The sequence below is a fragment of the Coregonus clupeaformis genome, unplaced genomic scaffold, assembly GCF_020615455.1.
Source record: "Coregonus clupeaformis isolate EN_2021a unplaced genomic scaffold, ASM2061545v1 scaf2297, whole genome shotgun sequence".
NCBI classification, from domain to species: Eukaryota; Metazoa; Chordata; class Actinopteri; order Salmoniformes; family Salmonidae; genus Coregonus; species Coregonus clupeaformis.
Genome location: NW_025535751.1, coordinates 45,001 through 64,396, shown reverse-complemented (window position 1 = coordinate 64,396; position 19,396 = coordinate 45,001). Strand labels below are relative to the sequence as shown.

At 46.8% G+C, this 19,396-nt stretch overlaps 1 pseudogene; it reads right to left on the bottom strand.

Annotated features, from left to right (window-relative positions):
* The window catches only part of LOC123488440, a 60,886-nt pseudogene that overhangs the window by 680 nt on the left and 40,810 nt on the right, over positions 1-19,396 (bottom strand).

Sequence of the window (19,396 nt, the reverse complement as noted above, 5' to 3'; positions counted from 1 at the left end):
CACAATATACCTGTTAACACTGACCTTAGGAAGACTGGAACACCCCTGTTAACACAATATACCTGTTAACACTGACCTTGGGGAGACTGGAACACCTGTTAACACAATATACCTAGCCAACACTGACCTTGGGGAGACTGAACACCTGTTCAACACAATATACCTGTTAACACTGACCTTGGGGAGACTGAACACCTGTTAACACTGACCTTGGGGAGACTGGACACCTGTTAACACTGACCTTGGGGAGACTGAACACCTGTTAACACAATAACCTGTTAACACTGACCTTGGGAGACTGGAACACCTGTTAACACAATATACCTGTTAACACTGACCTTGGGGAGACTGAACACCTGTTAACACAATATACCTGTTAACACTGACCTTAGGAAGACTGGAACACCTGTTAACACTGACCTTGGGGAGACTGGAACACCTGTTAACACAATATACCTGTTAACACTGACCTTGGGGAGACTGAACACCTGTTAACACAATATACCTGTTAACACTGACCTTGGGGAGACTGAACACCTGTTAACACAATATACCTGTGCTAACACTGACCTTGGGAAGACTGGGAACACCCTGTTAACACAATATACCTGTTAACACTGACCTTGGGGAGACTGGAACACCTGTTAACACAATATACCTGTTAACATGACCTTAGGAAGACTGAACACCTGTTAACAGCAATATACCTGTTAACACTGACCTGGGGGAGACTGAACACCTGTTAACACAATATACCTAACACTGACCTTGGGGAGACTGAACACCTGTTAACACAATATACCTGTTAACACTGACCTTGGGGAGACTGGAACACCTGTTAACACAATATACCTGTTAACACTGACCTTGGGGAGACTGAACACCTGTTAACACAATATACCTGTAACACTGACCTTGGGAAGACTGAACACCTGTTATCACAATATACCTGTTAACACTGACCTTGGGGAGACTGGAACACCTGTTAACACAATATACCTGTTAACACTGACCTTGGGGAGACTGAACACCTGTGCTTACAACACAATATACCTGTTAACACTGACCTTGGGGAGACTGAACACCTGTTAACACAATATACCTGTAACACTGACCTTAGGAAGACTGGAACACCTGTTAACACAATATACCTGTTAACACTGACCTTGGGGAGACTGAACACCTGTTAACACAATATACAGTGGGGAAAAAAAAAGTATTTAGTCAGCCACCAATTGTGCAAGTTCTCCCCACTTAAAAAAGATGAGAGAGGCCTGTACTTTCATCATAGGTACACGTCAACTACTGACAGACAAAAATCCAGAAAATCACATTGCAGGATTTTTAATGAATTTATTTTGCAAATTATGGTGGAAAATAAGTATTTGGTCACCTACAAACAAGCAAGATTTCTGGCTCTCACATACCTGTTACTTCTTCTTTAAGAGGCTCCTCTGTCCTCCACTTGTACCTGTTGGATTAACTGGCACCTGTTTGAACTTGTTATCAGTATAAAAGACACCTGTCCACAACCTCAAACAGTCACTCCAAACTCCACTATGGCCAAGACCAAAGAGCTGTCAAAGGACACCAGAAACAAAATCCTGTAGACCTGCACCAGGCTGGGAAGACAATCTGCAATAGGTAAGCAGCTTGGTTTGAAGAAATCAACGGTGGGAGCAATTATTAGAAATGGAAGACATACAAGACCACTGATAATCTCCCTCGATCTGGGGCTCCACGCAAGATCTCACCCCGTGGGAGTCAAAATGATCACAAGAACGGTGAGCAAAAATCCCAGAACCACACGGGGGACCTAGTGAATGACCTGCAGAGAGCTGGGACCAAAGTAACAAAGCCTACCATCAGCCCTTTTTAACACACTACGCCTCCAGGGACTCAAATCCTGCAGTGCCAGACGTGTCCCCCTGCTTAAGCCAGTACATGTCCAGGCCCGTCTGAAGTTTGCTAGAGTGCATTTGGATGATCCAGAAGAGGATTGGGAGAATGTCATATGGTCAGATGAAACCAAAATAGAACTTTTTTGGTAAAACTCAACTTGCCGTGTTTGGAGGACAAAGAATGCTGAGTTGCATCCAAAGAACACCATATCTACTGTGAAGCATGGGGGTGGAAACATCAAGCTTACTGGGGCTGTTTTTTCTGCAAAGGGACCAGGACGACTGATCCGTGTAAAGGAAAGAATGAATGGGCCATGTATCGTGAGATTTTGAGTGAAAACCTCCTTCCATCAGCAAGGGCATTGAAGATGAAACGTGGCTGGGTCTTTCCAGCATGACAATGATCCCAAACACACCGCCCGGGCAACGAAGGAGAGTGGCTTCGGAAGAAGCATTTCAAGGTCCTGGAGTGGCTTCGCCAGTCTCCAGATCTCAACCCCATATGAGGAAAATCTTTGGAGGAGTTGAAAGTCAGTGTTGCCCAGCTGACAGCCCCAAAATATCACTGCTCTAGAGGAGATCTGCATGGAGGAAGACTTACAGAAAACGTTTGACATGTGTCATTGCCAACAAAGGGTATATAACAAAGTATTGAGAAACTTTTGTTATTGACCAAATACTTATTTTCCACCATAATTTGCAAATAAATTCATGAAAAATCCTACAATGTGATTTTCTGGATTTTTTTTCCTCATTTTGTCTGTCATAGTTGACGGTACCTATGATGAAAATTACAGGCCTCTCTCATCTTTTTAAGTGGGAGAACTTGTACAATTGGTGGTCTGACTAAATACTTTTTTCCCCACTGCACCTGTGACACTGACCTTAGGAAGACTGAACACCTGACGAAAGATTTAAGGAGAAAATAATTTGTGGTTGGGAGAGAACAGAAAATGACTATAACAAATCAAATTGTATTCGTCACATGCTTGTAAACAACAGGTGTAGACTACCAGTGAAATGCTTGGGAACCAACAGGTGTAGACTACCAGTGAAATGCTTGGTAACCAACAGGTGTAGACTACCAGTGAGATGCTTGGTAACCAACAGGTGTAGACTACCAGTAGAAATGCTTGGTAACCAACAGGTGTAGACTACCAGTGAAATGCTTGGTAACCAACAGGTGTAGACTACCAGTGAAATGCTTGGTAACCAACAGGTGTAGACTACCAGTGAAATGCTTGGAACCAACAGGTGTAGACTACCACTAAAAATGCTTGGTAACCAACAGGTGTAGACTACGCAGTGAAATGCTTGGTAACCAACAGGTGTAGACTACCACTAAAAATGCTTGGTAACCAACAGGTGTAGACTACCAGTGAAATGCCCTTGGTAACCAACAGGTGTAGACTACCAGTGAAATGCTTGGTAACCAACAGGTGTAGACTACCAGTGAAATGCTTGGTAACCAACAGGTGTAGACTACCACTAAAAATGCTTGGTAACCAACAGGTGTAGACTACCAGTGAAATGCTTGGTAACCAACAGGTGTAGACTACCAGTGAAATGCTTGTAACCAACAGGTGTAGACTACCAGTGAAATGCTTGGTAACCAACAGGTGTAGACTACCAGTGAAATGCTTGGTAACCAACAGGTGTAGACTACCAGTAGAAATGCTTGGTAACCAACAGGTGTAGACTACCAGTGAAATGCTGACTGACGAGTCGTTCCCAACAACGCAGAGAGAGATAATGAAAATAGAGAAATAATAGAAATGTAATGATAATAATAATATTGTCTGTGTTTGCACCTTGAGCTGTTCCTCTGATGCGATGAGGACAGAGTGTGGGTTGGTCATGTCTGGAGCGTGGCCAGGTCCAGAGAGGCTTGTGGGTTCTGGTAACGGTTTCCCCGTCCGTCAGAACACAGATGGACACGACCGGAGCTCTGTGCATCAGCTGGATCTCTTTACCCAACACCGCCTCCACACACACACTCCCCTCACCCCCGCCCCACCGCGCCCACGCCCCGACCCCGACCCCGACCCCACACCCGGAACCTCCAGCGCGTAAGCATACACACTCCCTGAGTTAGTCCCCGCCCACAGCGTCGGGCCGTGGTGTGTACCTGCAGGAGACATAGATATACCTTAACATAGAGATACCTTAACATAGAGATACCTTAACATAGAGACACGTTAACACAGAGAATACGTTAACATAGAGATACGTTATAGAGACACGTTAACACAGAGACACGTTAACACGAGATACGTTAACACAGAAACACGTTAACACAGAGACACGTTAACACAGAGACACGTTAACACAGAGACACGTTAACACAGAGACACGTTAACATAGAGACACGTTAACATAGAGACACGTTAACACAGAGACACGTTAACACAGAGACACGCGTTAACACAGAGACCTTAACACGAGAACTGCGTTAACACAGAGACACGTTAACACAGAGACTCGTTAACACAGAGACACGTTAACACAGAGACACGTTAACACAGAGAACCGTTAACACAGAGACCGTTATAGAGACAGTTATAGAGACCGCGTTAACACAGAACCGTTAACATAGAGACGCGTTATAGAGACACGTTATAGAGACACGTTAACATAGAGACACGTTAACACAGAGACACGTTAACACAGAGACACGTTAACACAGAGCCACGTTATAGAGACACGTTATGAGACATCGTTAACATAGAGACACGTTAACACAGAGACCACGTTAACACAGAGAAACGCTAACAGGAGCGACACTTATAGAGACACGTTAACACAGAGACATGCGTTAACACAGAGACACGTTAACACAGACACGAACACGAGACACGTTAACACAGAGACACGTTATAGAGACACGTTAACACAGAGACACGCTAACACAGAGACAACGTTAACACAGAAGAACCGTTAACATAGAGACACGTTATAGAGACACGTTAACACAGAGACACGTTAACATAGAGACACGTTAACACAGAGACACGTTAACACAGAGACACGTTAACACAGAGACACGTTAACACAGAGACACGTTAACACAGACACGTTAACACAGAGACAGTTAACACAGAACACGTTAACATAGAGAGACACGTTAACACAGAGATCACGTTAACACAGAGACACGCTAACACAGAGACACGTTAACACAGAGACACGTTAACACAGAGACACGTTAACGCAGAGACACGTTAACACAGAGACACGTTAACACGGAGACACTGCTTAACAAGAGACACGTTAACATAGAGACACGTTAACACAGACACGTTAACAAGAGACACGTTAACACAGAGACACGTTAACACAGAGACACGTTATAGAGACACGTAACACAGAGACACGTTAACACAGACACGTTAACACAGAGACACGTTAGAGACACGTTAACACAGAGACACGTTAACACAGAGACACATTAACACAGAGACACGTTAACACAGAGAGACGCGCGTTAACACAGAGACACGCTTAACACAGACACCTTAACACAGAGACACGTTAACACAGAGAACAGCGAACACGGGACACCTCGTTAACACAGAGACACCAAAGAGACACGTTAACATAGAGACACGAATGAACGCAGAGCCACGTTAACACAGAGACACGTACAGCAGAGACACGTTAACACAAGAGACACTTAACACAGAGACATCGTTTAACACAGAGACACGTTAACACAGAGACCGCGTTAACACAGAACACGTTAACACAGAGACACGTTAACACAGAGACACGTTAACACAGAGACACGTTAGAGACACGTTAACACAGAGACCCGTTAACACAGAGACACGTTAACATAGAGACACGTTAACACAGAGACACGTTAACACAGAGACACGTTAACACAGAGACACGTTAACACAGAGACACGTTATAGAACACGTTAGACACAGAGACACGTTAACACAGAGACACGTTAAGAGACACGCTAACATAGAGACCGCGTTAACACAGAGACACGTTAACATTGCAGAGACACTGCGTTAACGCAGAGACACGTTAACACAGAGACACGTTAACACAGAGACACGTTAACACAGAGACACGTTAACACAGAACACGTTAACACAGAGACACGTTAACACAGAGACACGTTATAGAGACACGTTAACACAGAGACACGTTAACACAGAGACACGTTAACACAGAGACACGTTCACACAGAGACACGTTAACACAGAGACACGTTAACACAGAGACACGTTAAGAGACACGTTAACACAGAGACACGTTATAGAGACACGTTAACACAGAGACTCGTTAACACAGAGACACGTTTAGAGACACGTTAACACAGAACACGTTAACACAGAACCGCTTAAACAGAGACTCGTTATAGATCACGTTAACATAGAGACACGTTAACACAGAGACACGTTATAGAGACACGTTAACACAGACACCGCGTTAACATAGAGACACGTTAACACAGAGACAGCGTTAACACAGAGACACGCGTTATAGAGACACACGTTAACTACAGAGACACGTTAACATAGAGACACGTTAACACAGAGACACGTTAACATAGAACACGTTAACACAGAGACACCGTTAACACAGACACGTTAACACACAGACCCGTTATAGAGACACGTTAACACAGAGACACATAACACAGAGACACGTTAACACAGAGACCGCGTTAACACAGAGACACGTTAACACAGAGACACGTTAACACAGAGACACGTTAACACAGAGACATATGCAGAGACACGTTAACACAGAGACACGTTAACACAGAACACGTTAACATAGAGATACGTTAACACAGAGACTACGTTAACACAGAGACACGTTAACACAGAGACACGTTATCAGAGATACGTTAACACAGAGACACGTAACACAGAGAAACGTTATAGAGACACGTTAACACAGAGACACGTTAACACAGAGACAACGTTAACACAGAGACACGTAACATAGAGACCGTTAACACAGAGACATGCGTTAACACAGAGACACGTTAACACAGAGACACGTTATAGAGACATGTTAACACAGAGACACGTTAACACAGAGACACGTTAACACAGAGACACGTTAACACAGAGACACGTTAACACAGAGACACGTTATAGAACCACGTTAACACAGAGACACGTAGAGAGACACGTTAACACAGAGACACGTTATAGAGACACGCGTTAACACAGAGACACGTTATAGAGACACGTTAACACAGAGACACGCGAATTAACACAGAGACACGTTATAGAGACACGTTAACACAGAGATACGTTAACACAGAGAGTTAACATAGAGACACGTTATAGAGACACACGTTATAGAGACACGTTAACGCGAGAGACCTTAACACAGAGAACACGTTAACACAGAGACACGTTATAGAGACACGTTAACACAGAGACCGTTAACATAGAGAACCGCGTTAACACAGACACGTTAACACAGAGACGCGTTAACACAGCAAGTTAGAACGCTTAACACAGAGACACAAAGCTAACACAGACACGCTAACATAGAGACATTGCGTTAACACAGAGACACGTTAACACAAGACACGTAACACAGAGACACGTTACCACACAGAGACACGTTAACACAGAGAACTTGCGTTAACATAGAGACACGTTAACACAGAGACATCGCTAACACGGAGACACACGTTAACACAGCGTTAACACAGAGACACGTTAACACAGAGACACACATTAAACATGTATAACAGACAGACAGACAGAATTATACCGTCTCTAAGGTATGTATCAGCGAAACAGAGACATCGCACCACTCCTGACAGAGAGTCGTCAGCTGATCTCGGCTCGATCCGCCGCTGGACCGGAGCTACTTCCTCCTGGTCGGCTAGCGCTGCTGGCCTCCTGGACCTACACACACACACAGGAAGTGATGTCACACCTACACACCAACTGGGTGTTACGTCACACTCATTGGATGCCCTGTGAGAATCTATTACATTGTGAGAACCAATCTATTACATTGTGATGGAGAGTGTTACCTTGCTGGTAGGGGAGTAACGGAGATGGGGTGTAGTTACCTTGCTGGTAGGGGGTAGTGGCGAGATGAGGTGTGTTACCTTGTTGGTAGGGGGAGTAATGGAGATGGGGGTGTGTTACCTTGCTGGTAGGGGTAACGGAGATGGGGTGTGTTACCTTGCTGGTAGGGTAGTGACGGAGATGGGGTGTGTTACCTTGCTGGTAGGGTAGTAACGAGATGGGGTGTGTTACCTTGCTGGTAGGCGGTAGTGACGGAGGATGGGGTGTGTTACCTTGCTGGTAGGGGTAGTGACGCGAATGAGTGTGTTACCTTGCTGGTAGGGTAACGGAGATGGGGGTGTGTTACCTGCTGGTAGGGGTAGTGACGGAGATGGGGTGTGTTACACCTTGCTGGTAGGGTAGTGACGGAGATGGGGTGTAAGTTACCTTGCTGGTAGGGGTAGTAACGGAGATGGGGTGTGTTACCTTGCTGGTAGGGGTAGCAATAACTGGGAGATGGGGTGTGTGTTACCTTGCTGGTAGGGGTAGTGACGGAGATGGGATGTGTGTTACCTTGCGTAGGGGTAGTAACGAGATGGGGTGTGTTACCTTGCTGGTAGGGGTAATACGGAGATGGGGTGTGTTACCTGCTGGTAGGGGGAGTAACGGAGATGGGGTGTTACCTTGCTGGTAGGGGTAGAACGGAGATGGGGGTGTGTGTTACCTTGCTGGTAGGGGTAGTGATGGAGATGGGGTGTTTACCTTGCTGGTAGGGGTAGTAAAGAGATGGGGTGTGTTACCTGCTGGCAAAGGGTACGGAGATGGGGTGTTACCTTGCTGGTAGGGGTAAGGAGATGGTGATATTACCTTGCTGTAGTGACGAAGATGGGGGTGTTACCTGCTGTGTAGGTAGTAACGGAGATGTTTTACCTTGCTGGTAGAGGGTAGTAACGGAGATGGGAATAGTGTACCGTTGCTGGTAGGTTAACGGAGATGGCGTGTGTTACCTTGCTGGGTAGTAGTAACGGAGATGGGGGTGCGTTACCTTGCTGGTAGGGTAGTACGGAGATGGGGGTGTATAAGCCTTGCTGGTAGGGAGTAGCGGAGATGGGGTGTAGTTACCGCTGGTAGGGGTAGTGACGGAGATGGGGTGTGTGTTACCTTGCTGGTAGGGGTAACGGAGATGGGGTGTGTTACCTTGCTGGTAGGGGTAGTAATGGAGATGGGGTGTGGTGTTCACGGTAGGGTACTAGATGGGGTGTGTGTTACCTTGTGGTAAAGGGCAGTAACATGGAGATTAGTTACCTTCGTGGTAGGGGTAGTGAGACGGAGATGTATAAGTTACCCTGCTGGTATTGGGGTAAAGTAAACGGAGATGGGTTAAAAGTTACCTTGCTGGTAGGGGAGTACTTCGGAGATGGGGTGTTACCCTTGCGTGGAAGCGGAGATGGGGTGTTTACCTTGCATGGTAGGGAGTAGTGACGGAGATAAAGGTTTCTTGCTGGTAGGGGGTAGTGACGGAGATGGGGGTGTGTTACCTTGCTGGTAGGTAACTTGGAGATGGGGTGTGTACACTTGCTGGTAGTGTGACGGAGATGGGGTGTGTTTACCTTGCTGGTAGGGGTAGTAACGGAGATGGGGGTGTGAAAGTTACCTTACTGGTAGGGGTAGTGACGGGATGGGGTATGTTACCTTGCTGGTAGGGGTAGTAAACGGAGATGGGGTGTAGTTACCTTGCTGGTAGGGGTCAGTGGCGACGGAGATGGAGGTGTGTTACCTTGCTGGTCGGGGTAGTAAACGGAGATGGGGGGTGTGTTACCTTGCTGTTAGGGAGTAATCTTGGAGATGGGGTATGTTACCTTTCTGGTAGGGTAATGTCGGAGATGCCAATTCGCTGGGTGGGGAGTAATACGGAGATATTTAAAAGCCTTGCTGGTGGGGTAATGTAACGGAGATGGGGTGTAAGTTACCTTGCTGGTAGGGGTAGTAATGGAGATGTGGGGTGTAAGACTTCCTTGCTGGTAGGGGTAATGCTAAGGAGATGAAGTGTGTACCTTGCTGGTGGTAGTATCGGAGATGGGGGTGTGTATACCCTTGCTGGTAGGGGTAGTAATGGAGATGGGGTGTATGTTACCTTTCTGTTAGAGATAGTAACGGAGATAGAGTGTAGGCCCTTGCTGGTAGGGGTAGTGGACGGAGATGGGGTATGTACCTTGCTGGTAAAGAGTAATCAGATGAAAAGGTTGTTACCTTGCTGGTAGGGGTAAGGAGATGGGGTATTTACACTTTGCTGGTGGGGGTGGTAACGGAGATGTTTTTCATAAACTTTGGTGGGGGTAGTAACGGAGATAGGGTGTTTTACGCTGCTGGTAGGGGTAAACGGAGATGGGGTGTGGGTTACCTTGCTGGTAGGGGTATAAAGGAGATGGGGCTGTGTTTACCTTTAACTTTGGTAGGGGGTAGTAACGGAGATGGTGTGTGTGTTACTCTGTGCTGGTAGGGGTAGTAACGGAGATGGGGTGTGTTACCTTGCCTCAGTAGGGTTGGTAACGGAGATGGGGGGTGTGTTACCTTGCTGGTAGGGGTGGTGACGTCTTCCCAGACACTCTACTCTTCCGAGGGATCGTCTGGAAGCTCTGTCTGAGAGACTTCTTCAGACTCTTCCCACTCTGAGGGACCCTCCATCAGCTTGGGGTGAGTTAGGGCCCAGAGTACACCTGGAGACAACAGAGATAGGACAGCTTAACAACACCCAGAGGGGACACCTGGAGACAACCGAGAGATAGGACAGCTTTAACAACACACCAGAGGGGACACCTGGGAGACAACAGAGAATAGAAACAGCTTAACAACACACCAGAGGGGACACCTGGAGACAGAGAGATAGAACAGCTTAACAACACACCAGAGGGGACACACTGGAGACAACAGAGAGATAGAACAGCTTAACAACCACCAGAGGGGACACCAGAGACAACAGAGAGATAGAACAGCTTAACAACACACCAGAGGGACACCTGGAGACAGAGAGATAGAACAGCTTAACAACAACACCCAGAGGGCCCTGGATGGACATACAGAGAGATGAACAGTTTGAACAACTACACCAGAGGGGACACCTGGAGACAGAGAGATAGGAACATTTAACAACACCCAGAGGACACCTGGAGACAACTAGAGAGATAGGAACAGCTTAACAACACACCAGAGGGGACACCTGGAGACAACAGAGAGATAGAACAGCTTAACAACACACCAGAGGGGAGACACCTGGAGACAGAGAGATAGAACAGCAACAACACACCAGAGGGGACACCTGGAGACAGAGAGATAGAACAGCTTAACAACACACCAGAGGGAACCTGGAGTATGACATAGAGATAGAACAACAGCTTAACACACCAGAGGACACCAGAGACAACAGAGAAGAAGATAGTGTAAGCAACAACACACCAGAGGGACACCTGGAGACAGAGAGATAGAACAGCGTAACACACACCAGAGGACACCTGGAGACAGAGAGAGATAGAACAGCTTAACAACACACCAGAGGGGACACCTGGAGACAGAGAGATAGAACAGCTTAACAACACACCAGAGGGGACACCTGGAGACAGAGAGAGATAGAACAGCTTAACAACACACCATTGAGAGGACACCTGGAGCATTACCAGGAGAGATAGAACAGCTTAACAAACACACCAGAGGACACCTGGAGCATACATAGAGAGATAGAACAGCTTAACAACACACCAGAGGACACCTGGGAGACAGAGAGATAGAACAGTAACAACACACCAGAGGAGCACCTGGAGACAACAGAGATAGAACAGCTTAACAAACAACACACCAGAGGACACCTGGAGACAAAGAGAGATAGAACAGCTTAACAACACACCAGAGGGGACACCTGGAGACAACAGAGAGATAGAACAGCTTAACAACACACCAGAGGGGACACCTGGAGACAGGAGGTAGAACAGACTTAACAACACACAATTGCAGAGGGGACACCTGGAGACAGAGAGATATGAATAGCTTAACAAACACACCAGAGGACACCTGGAGACAACAGAGATAGACAGCTTAACAACACACCAGAGGGGACACCTGGAACATGAGAGATAGAACAAGCTTAACAACACCAGAGGGGACACCTGGAGACAAAAGAGAGATAGAACAGCTTAACAACACCATTTGAGGACACCTGGGAGACAACAGAGAATAAGGACAGCTTAAACAACACACCATTAGGGGACACCTGGAGACAACAAAGAGATAGAACAGTTAACAACACCCAGAGGGGACACCGGATAGTCATCTTACCATTGGCCAGTTTGGCCTGGGTTGGGGGCACCAACATACAAAAACTGGTCACAACAGTGGGTTAGTGCAACAGGTGTGTGACTACAATCAAATGACTTGATAAATCAAAGCCAACTTGGAGCCTTGACTTGAGACTGATGACTTCGGAAATGGTCTGGCCAGGTTTAGTAAAGTTTTGTCACTCATTTTAGCAACACCGAAAATTAGTCTCCAGTGGATTACTCTCCACACAGCAGAAAAAAAGTGCAACAGATTAGCTAGGTGACGCACACCCGGCCCTCTGATTGGACCAGCAAACTGTCAATCCCCCACAGGTCAAGTGAGCTAGCGAACAGGAGTGCTGGGATGTGCTGTCGGCTCGATCAGCTGCAGAGAAGAACTGGCAATAAATATACAGCTAGGATCAGCCTGCAGAGAGAGAGGACTGCCATAAATATGGAGCTAGGATCAGCTGCAGAGAGAGAGGACTACCATAAATAAATATACAGCTAGGGATCAGCTGCAGAGAGGGAGGACTGCCATAAATAAATATACAGCTAGGGATCAGCTGCAGAGAGAGGACTGCCATAAATAAATATACAGCTAGGATCAGCTGCAGAGAGAGAGGACTGCCATAAATAAATATACAGCAGGATCAGCTGCAGAGAGGGACTGCCGTGAAAATAAATATATACAGCTAGGATTCAGCTGCAGAGAGAGAGTGACTGCCATAAATAAATATACAGCTAGGATCAGCTGCAGAGAGAGAGGAGGTATTTAAATAAATATACAGCTGGATCAGCTGCAGAGAGAGAGGACTACCATGTAAAATTAAATTATACCACTAGGATCAGCTGCAGAGAGAGGACTGCCGAATCTACAGCTAGGATCAGCTGCAGAGAGAGAGGACTGCCAGAAAATATACCAGCTAGGATCAGCTGCAGAGAGAGAGGACTGCCATAAATAAATATACAGCTAGGATCACTGCAGAGAAAGAGACTACCTAAATAAATATACAGCTAGGATCAGCTGCAGGAGAGAGAGAGGACTGCCATGGATATGGAGCCAGGATCGCTGCAGAGGAGAGACTGCCATAAATAAATATCAACTAGGACCTGCAGAGAGGGAGGACTGCCATAAATAAATATACAGCTAGGATCAGCTGCAGAGAGAGAGGACTCCATAAATAAATATCCTCATGGATCTGCAGGTAGAGAGGACTGCCATAAATAAATATACAGCTAGGATCAGCTGCAGAGAGAGAGGACTGCCATAAGAACTCCATAAATAATCAATACTGGTAAGACTCAATAAATAATCAATACTGGTAGACTCAATAAATAATCAATACTGGTAGAGTCAATAAATAATCAATACTGGTAGACTCAATAAATAATCAATACTGGTAGACTCAATAAATAATCAATCTGGTAGACTCAATAAATAATCAATACTCGGTAGACTCAATAAATAATCAATACTGGTAGACTCAATAACATAATCAATACTGGTAGACTCAATAAATAATCAAGTCTAGTAGACTCCAAATAAAGTCAGGTAGACTCAATAAACAATCAAGTCAGGTAGACTCAATAAATAATCAATACTGGTAGACTCAATAAATAATCAATACTGGTAGACTCAATAAATAATCAAGTCTGGTAGACTCAATAAATAATCTAATACTGGTAGACTCAATAAATAATCAGTCAGGTGTCCTCAATAAATGAATCGCTACTCGGTAGACTCAATAAATAACTCCAAGTCTAGTAAGACTCAATAAATAAATAATGCTTGGTAGAACAATAAATAATCATTGACTCAATAAATAATCAAGTCTGGTAGACTCAATAAATAATCAATACTGGTAGACTCAATAAATAATCAAGTCAGACTCAATAAATAATCAATACTGGTAGACTCAATAAATAATCAAGTCAGGTGCCTCAATAAATAATCAAGTCAGGTAGCCTCACCAAATAATCAATACTGGTAGACTCAATAAATAATCAATACTGGTAGACTCAATAAATAATCAAGTCAGGGACTCAATAAATAATCCAGTCAGGTAGACTCAATAAATAAATAACTGGTAGACTCAATAAATAATCAATACTGGTAGACTCAATAAATAATCCAAGTCAGGTAGACTCTATAAATAATCAAGTCCAGGTAGACTCAACAAATAGACAAACATTGGAAGTTCAACAGTCATTGCATGTAAGATTTTTTTTTACTTGACACACTTTAAAAACCTGAGACTCGGGTCTTGCTCTTAGAATGCAGACCTGGGGCTTGACCTGAGACTGCGTCTTGCTCTTAGAATGCATGACCTGGGCCGACCTGAGACTCGTCCTTGCTCTTTCGAATGCATAGACCTGGGCTTGACCTGAGACTCGTCTTGCTCTTCGAATGCATGACCAAACTGACCTGAGACTGTCTTGCTCTTTTCGAATGCACTTGACCTGGGCCCGACCTGAGACTTCCGTCTTGCTCTTCGAATGCATGACTTTGGCTGACCTGAGACTCGTCTTGCTCTTAGAATGCATGACCTGGGCTTGACCTGAGACTCGTCTTGCTCTTGAATGCATGACCTGGGCTTGACCTGAGACTCGTCTTGCTCTTAGAATGCATGACCTGGGCTTGACCTGAGACTCGTCTTGCTCTTAGAATGCATGACCTGGGCTTGACCTGAGACTGCTTGCTCTTTAGATGCATGACCTGGGCTTGACCTGAGACTCGTCTTGCTCTTAGAATGCATGACCTGGGCTTGACCAGACTTCGTCTTGCTCTTAGAATGCATGACCTGGAAGCGACCTGAGACTCGTCTTGCTCTTAGAATGCATGACCTGGGCTTGACCTGAGACTCGTCTTGCTCTTAGAATGCATGACCTGGGCTTGACCTGAGACTCGTCTTGCTCTTAGAATGCATGACCTGGGCTTGACCTGAGACTCGTCTTGCTCTTAGAATGCATGACCTGGGCTTGACCTGAGACTTCGTCTTGCTCTTAGAATGCATGACCTGGGCTTGACCTGAGACTCGTCTTGCTCTTGAATGCATGACCTGGGCTTGACCTGAGACTCGTCTTGCTCTTAGAATGCACTGACCTGGGCTTCGACCTGAGACTCGTCTTGCTCTTGTCAATGCATACTGGGCTTGACCTGGAGACCGTCTTGCTCTTAGAATCAAGGAACCTTAGCTTGACCTGAGACTTCGTCTTGCTCTTAGAATGCATGACCTGGGCTTGACCTGAGACTCGTCTTGCTCTTAGAATGCATGACCTGGGCTTGACCCTGAGACTCGTCTTGCTCTTCGAATGCATGACCTGGGCTTGACCTGAGACTCCGTCTTGCTCTTCGAATGCATGACCTGGAAGCTTGACCTGAGACTGCGTCTTGCTCTTCGAATGCATGACCTGGGCTTGACCTGAGACTCTGGTCTTGCTCTTCGAATGCATGACCTGGGCTTGACCTGAGACTCGTCTTGCTCTTCGAATGCATGACCTGGGCTTGACCTGAGACTCGTCTTGCTCTTCGAATGCATGACCTGGGCTTGACCTGAGACTCGTCTTGCTCTTCGAATGCATGACCTGGGCTTGACCTGAGACTCGTCTTGCTCTTAGGAATGCATGACCTGGGCTTGACCTGAGACTCGTCTTGCTCTTTGAATGCATGACCTGGGCTTGACCTGAGACTCGTCTTGCTCTTAGAATGCATGACTTGGGCTTGACCTGAGACTCGTCTTGCTCTTCGAATGCATGACCTGGGCTTGACCTGAGACTCGTCTTGCTCTTCCCGAATGCATGACCTGGAGGCTTGACCTGAGACTCGTCTTGCTCTTGAATGCATGACTTGGGCTTGACCTGAGACTCGTCTTGCTCTTAGAATGCATGACCTGGGCTTGACCTGAGACTCGTCTTGCTCTTGAATGCATGACCTGGGCTTGACCTGAGACTCGTCTTGCTCTTCGAATGCATGACCTGGGCTTGACCTGAGACTCGTCTTGCTCTTCGAATGCATGACCTGGGCTTGACCTGAGACTCGTCTTGCTCTTCGAATGCATGACCTGGGCTTGACCTGAGACTCGTCTTGCTCTTGAATGCATGACCTGGGCTTGACCTGAGACTCGTCTTGCTCTTCGAATGCATGACCTGGGCTTGACCTGAGACTCGTCTTGCTCTTAGAATGCATGACCTGGGCTTGACCTGAGACTTCCGTCTTGCTCTTCGAATGCATGACCTGGGCTTGACCTGAGACTCGTCTTGCTCTTCGAATGCATGACCTGGGCTTGACCTGAGACTTCGTCTTGCTCTTCGAATGCATGACCTGGGCTTGACCTGAGACTCCGTCTTGCTCTTCGAATGCATGACCTGGGCTTGACCTGAGACTCCGTCTTGCTCTTAGAATGCATGACCTGGGCTTGACCTGAGACTCGTCTTGCTCTTCGAATGCATGACCTGGGCTTGACCTGAGACTCGGTCTTGCTCTTGAATGCATGACCTGGGCTTGACCTGAGACTCGTCTTGCTCTTAGAATGCATGACCTGGGCTTGACCTGAGACTCGTCTTGCTCTTCGAATGCATGACCTGGGCTTGACCTGAGACTCGTCTTGCTCTTCGAATGCAGTGACCTGGGCTTGACCTGAGACTTCGTCTTGCTCTACTTGGGACTAGATCGACCCAAACCCTGTGACTGGAATAATACTTGTGACTTGGTCCTTCCCCTCTGCTGTGTCCGGAGGTCAACTGAATTCCTCTGAGTTTAGCTGAATGACTTGGTCCTTCCTCTGCTGTCCGGAGGTCAACTGGATTCCTCTGAGTTTAGCTGAATGACTTGGTCCTTCCTCTGCTGTGTCCGGAGGTCAACTGGATTCCTCTGAGTTTAGCTGAATGACTTGGTCCTTCCTCTGCTGTGTCCGAGGTCAACTGGATTCCTTCTGAGTTTAGCTGAATGACTTGGTCCTTCCTCTGCTGTGTACGGAGGTCAACTGGATTCCTCTGAGTTTAGCTGAGACTTGGTCCTGCCTCTGCTGTGTCCGGAGGTCAACTGGATTCCTCTGAGTTTAGCTGAATGACTTGGTCCTACCTCTGCTGTGTACGGAGGTCAACTGGATTCCTCTGAGTTTAGCTGAATGACTTGGTCCTTCCTCTGCTGTGTCCGGAGGTCAACTGGATTCCTCTGAGTTTAGCTGAATGACTTGGTCCTACCTCTGCTGTGTCCGGAGGTCAACTGGATTCCTCTGAGTTTAGCTGAATGACTTGGTCCTGCCTCTGCTGTGTACTGGAGGTCAACTGGATTCCTCTGAGTTTAGCTGAATGACTTGGTCCTTCCTCTGCTGTGTCCGGAGGTCAACTGGATTCCTCTGAGTTTAGCTGGATGACTTGGTCCTGCCTCTGCTGTGTCCGGAGGTCAACTGGATTCCTCTGAGTTTAGCTGAATGACTTGGTCCTGCCTCTGCTGTGTCCGAGGTCAACTGGATTCCTCTGAGTTTAGCTGAATGACTTGGTCCTGCCTCTGCTGTGTCCGGAGGCCAACTGGATTCCTCTGAGTTTAGCTGAATGACTTGGTCCTGCCTCTGCTGTGTCCGGAGGTCAACTGGATTCCTCTGAGTTTAGCTGAATGACTTGGTCCTGCCTCTGCTGTGTCCGAGTCAACTGGATTCCTCTGAGTTTAGCTGAATGACTTGGTCCTACCTCTGCTGTGTACGGAGGTCAACTGGATTCCTCTGAGTTTAGCTGAATGACTTGGTCCTGCCTCTGCTGTGTCCGGAGGTCAACTGGATTCCTCTGAGTTTAGCTGAATGACTTGGTCCTGCCTCTGCTGTGTCCGGAGGTCAACTGGATTCCTCTGAGTTTAGCTGAATGACTTGGTCCTGCCTCTGCTGTGTCCGGAGGTCAGCTGGATTCCTCTGAGTTTAGCTGAATGACTTGGTCCTACCTCTGCTGTGTCACGGAGGTCAACTGGATTCCTCTGAGTTTAGCTGAATGACTTGGTCCTACACTCTGCTGTGTACGGAGGTCAACTGGATTCCTCTGAGTTTAGCTGAATGACTTGGTCCCTACCTCTGCTGTGTCCGGAGGTCAACTGGATTCCTCTGAGTTTAGCTGAATGACTTGGTCCCTACCTCTGCTGTGTCCGGAGGTCAACTGGATCTCCTCTGAGTTTAGCTGAATGACTTGGTCCTACCCTCTGCTGTGTACGGAGGTCAACTGGATTCCTCTGAGTTTAGCTGAATGACTTGGTCCTGCCTCTGCTGTGTCCGGAGGTCAACTGGATTCCTCTGAGTTTAGCTGAATGACTTGGTCCTGCCTCTGCTGTGTCCGGAGGTCAACTGGATTCCTCTGAGTTTAGCTGAATGACTTGGTCCTGCCTCTGCTGTGTCCGGAGGTCAACTGGATTCCTCTGAGTTTAGCTGAATGACTTGGTCCTACCTCTGCTGTGCGGAGGTCAACTGGATTCCTCTGAGTTTAGCTGAATGACTTGGTCCTGCCTCTGCTGTGTCCGGAGGTCAACTGGATTCCCTCTGAGTTTAGCTGAATGACTTGGTCCTACCTCTGCTGTGTCCGGAGGTCAACTGGATTCCTCTGAGTTTAGCTGAATGACTTGGTCCTGCCTCTGCTGTGTCCGGAGGTCAACTGGATTCCTCTGAGTTTAGCTGAATGACTTGGTCCTACCTCTGCTGTGTCCGGAGGTCAACTGGATTCCTCTGAGTTTAGCTGAATGACTTGGTCCTACCTCTGCTGTGTACGGAGGTCAACTGGATTCCTCTGAGTTTAGCTGAATAGCTGCAAAACTGTCTAGAGTTCACAAGCAGAGTGTCTGTCCAATCAGACTCATACATTTTGGCCTTTTGTGGATTCAAATAAAACATAAAAAAATGTGTGTACCTGGCCAGAACAGTCATGTGTGTGTACAGCAGTGTGTGTGTGTGTGTGTCTGTGTGGTGTGTGTGTGTGTGTGTGTGTGTCTGTGTGGTGTGTGTGTGTGTGTGTGTGTGTCTGTGTGGTGTGTGTGTGTGTGTGTGTGTGTGTGTGTGTGTGTGTGTGTCTGTGTGGTGTGTGTGTGTGTGTGTGTGTGTGTGTGTGTGTGTGTGTGTGTGTGTGTGTACCTTGCCAGGACAGCAGTGCGTCTGTGGTAGTCAAACAGTCCGGCCGTGACTCGTCCCAAACGCTACGAGGTTCCACTCCG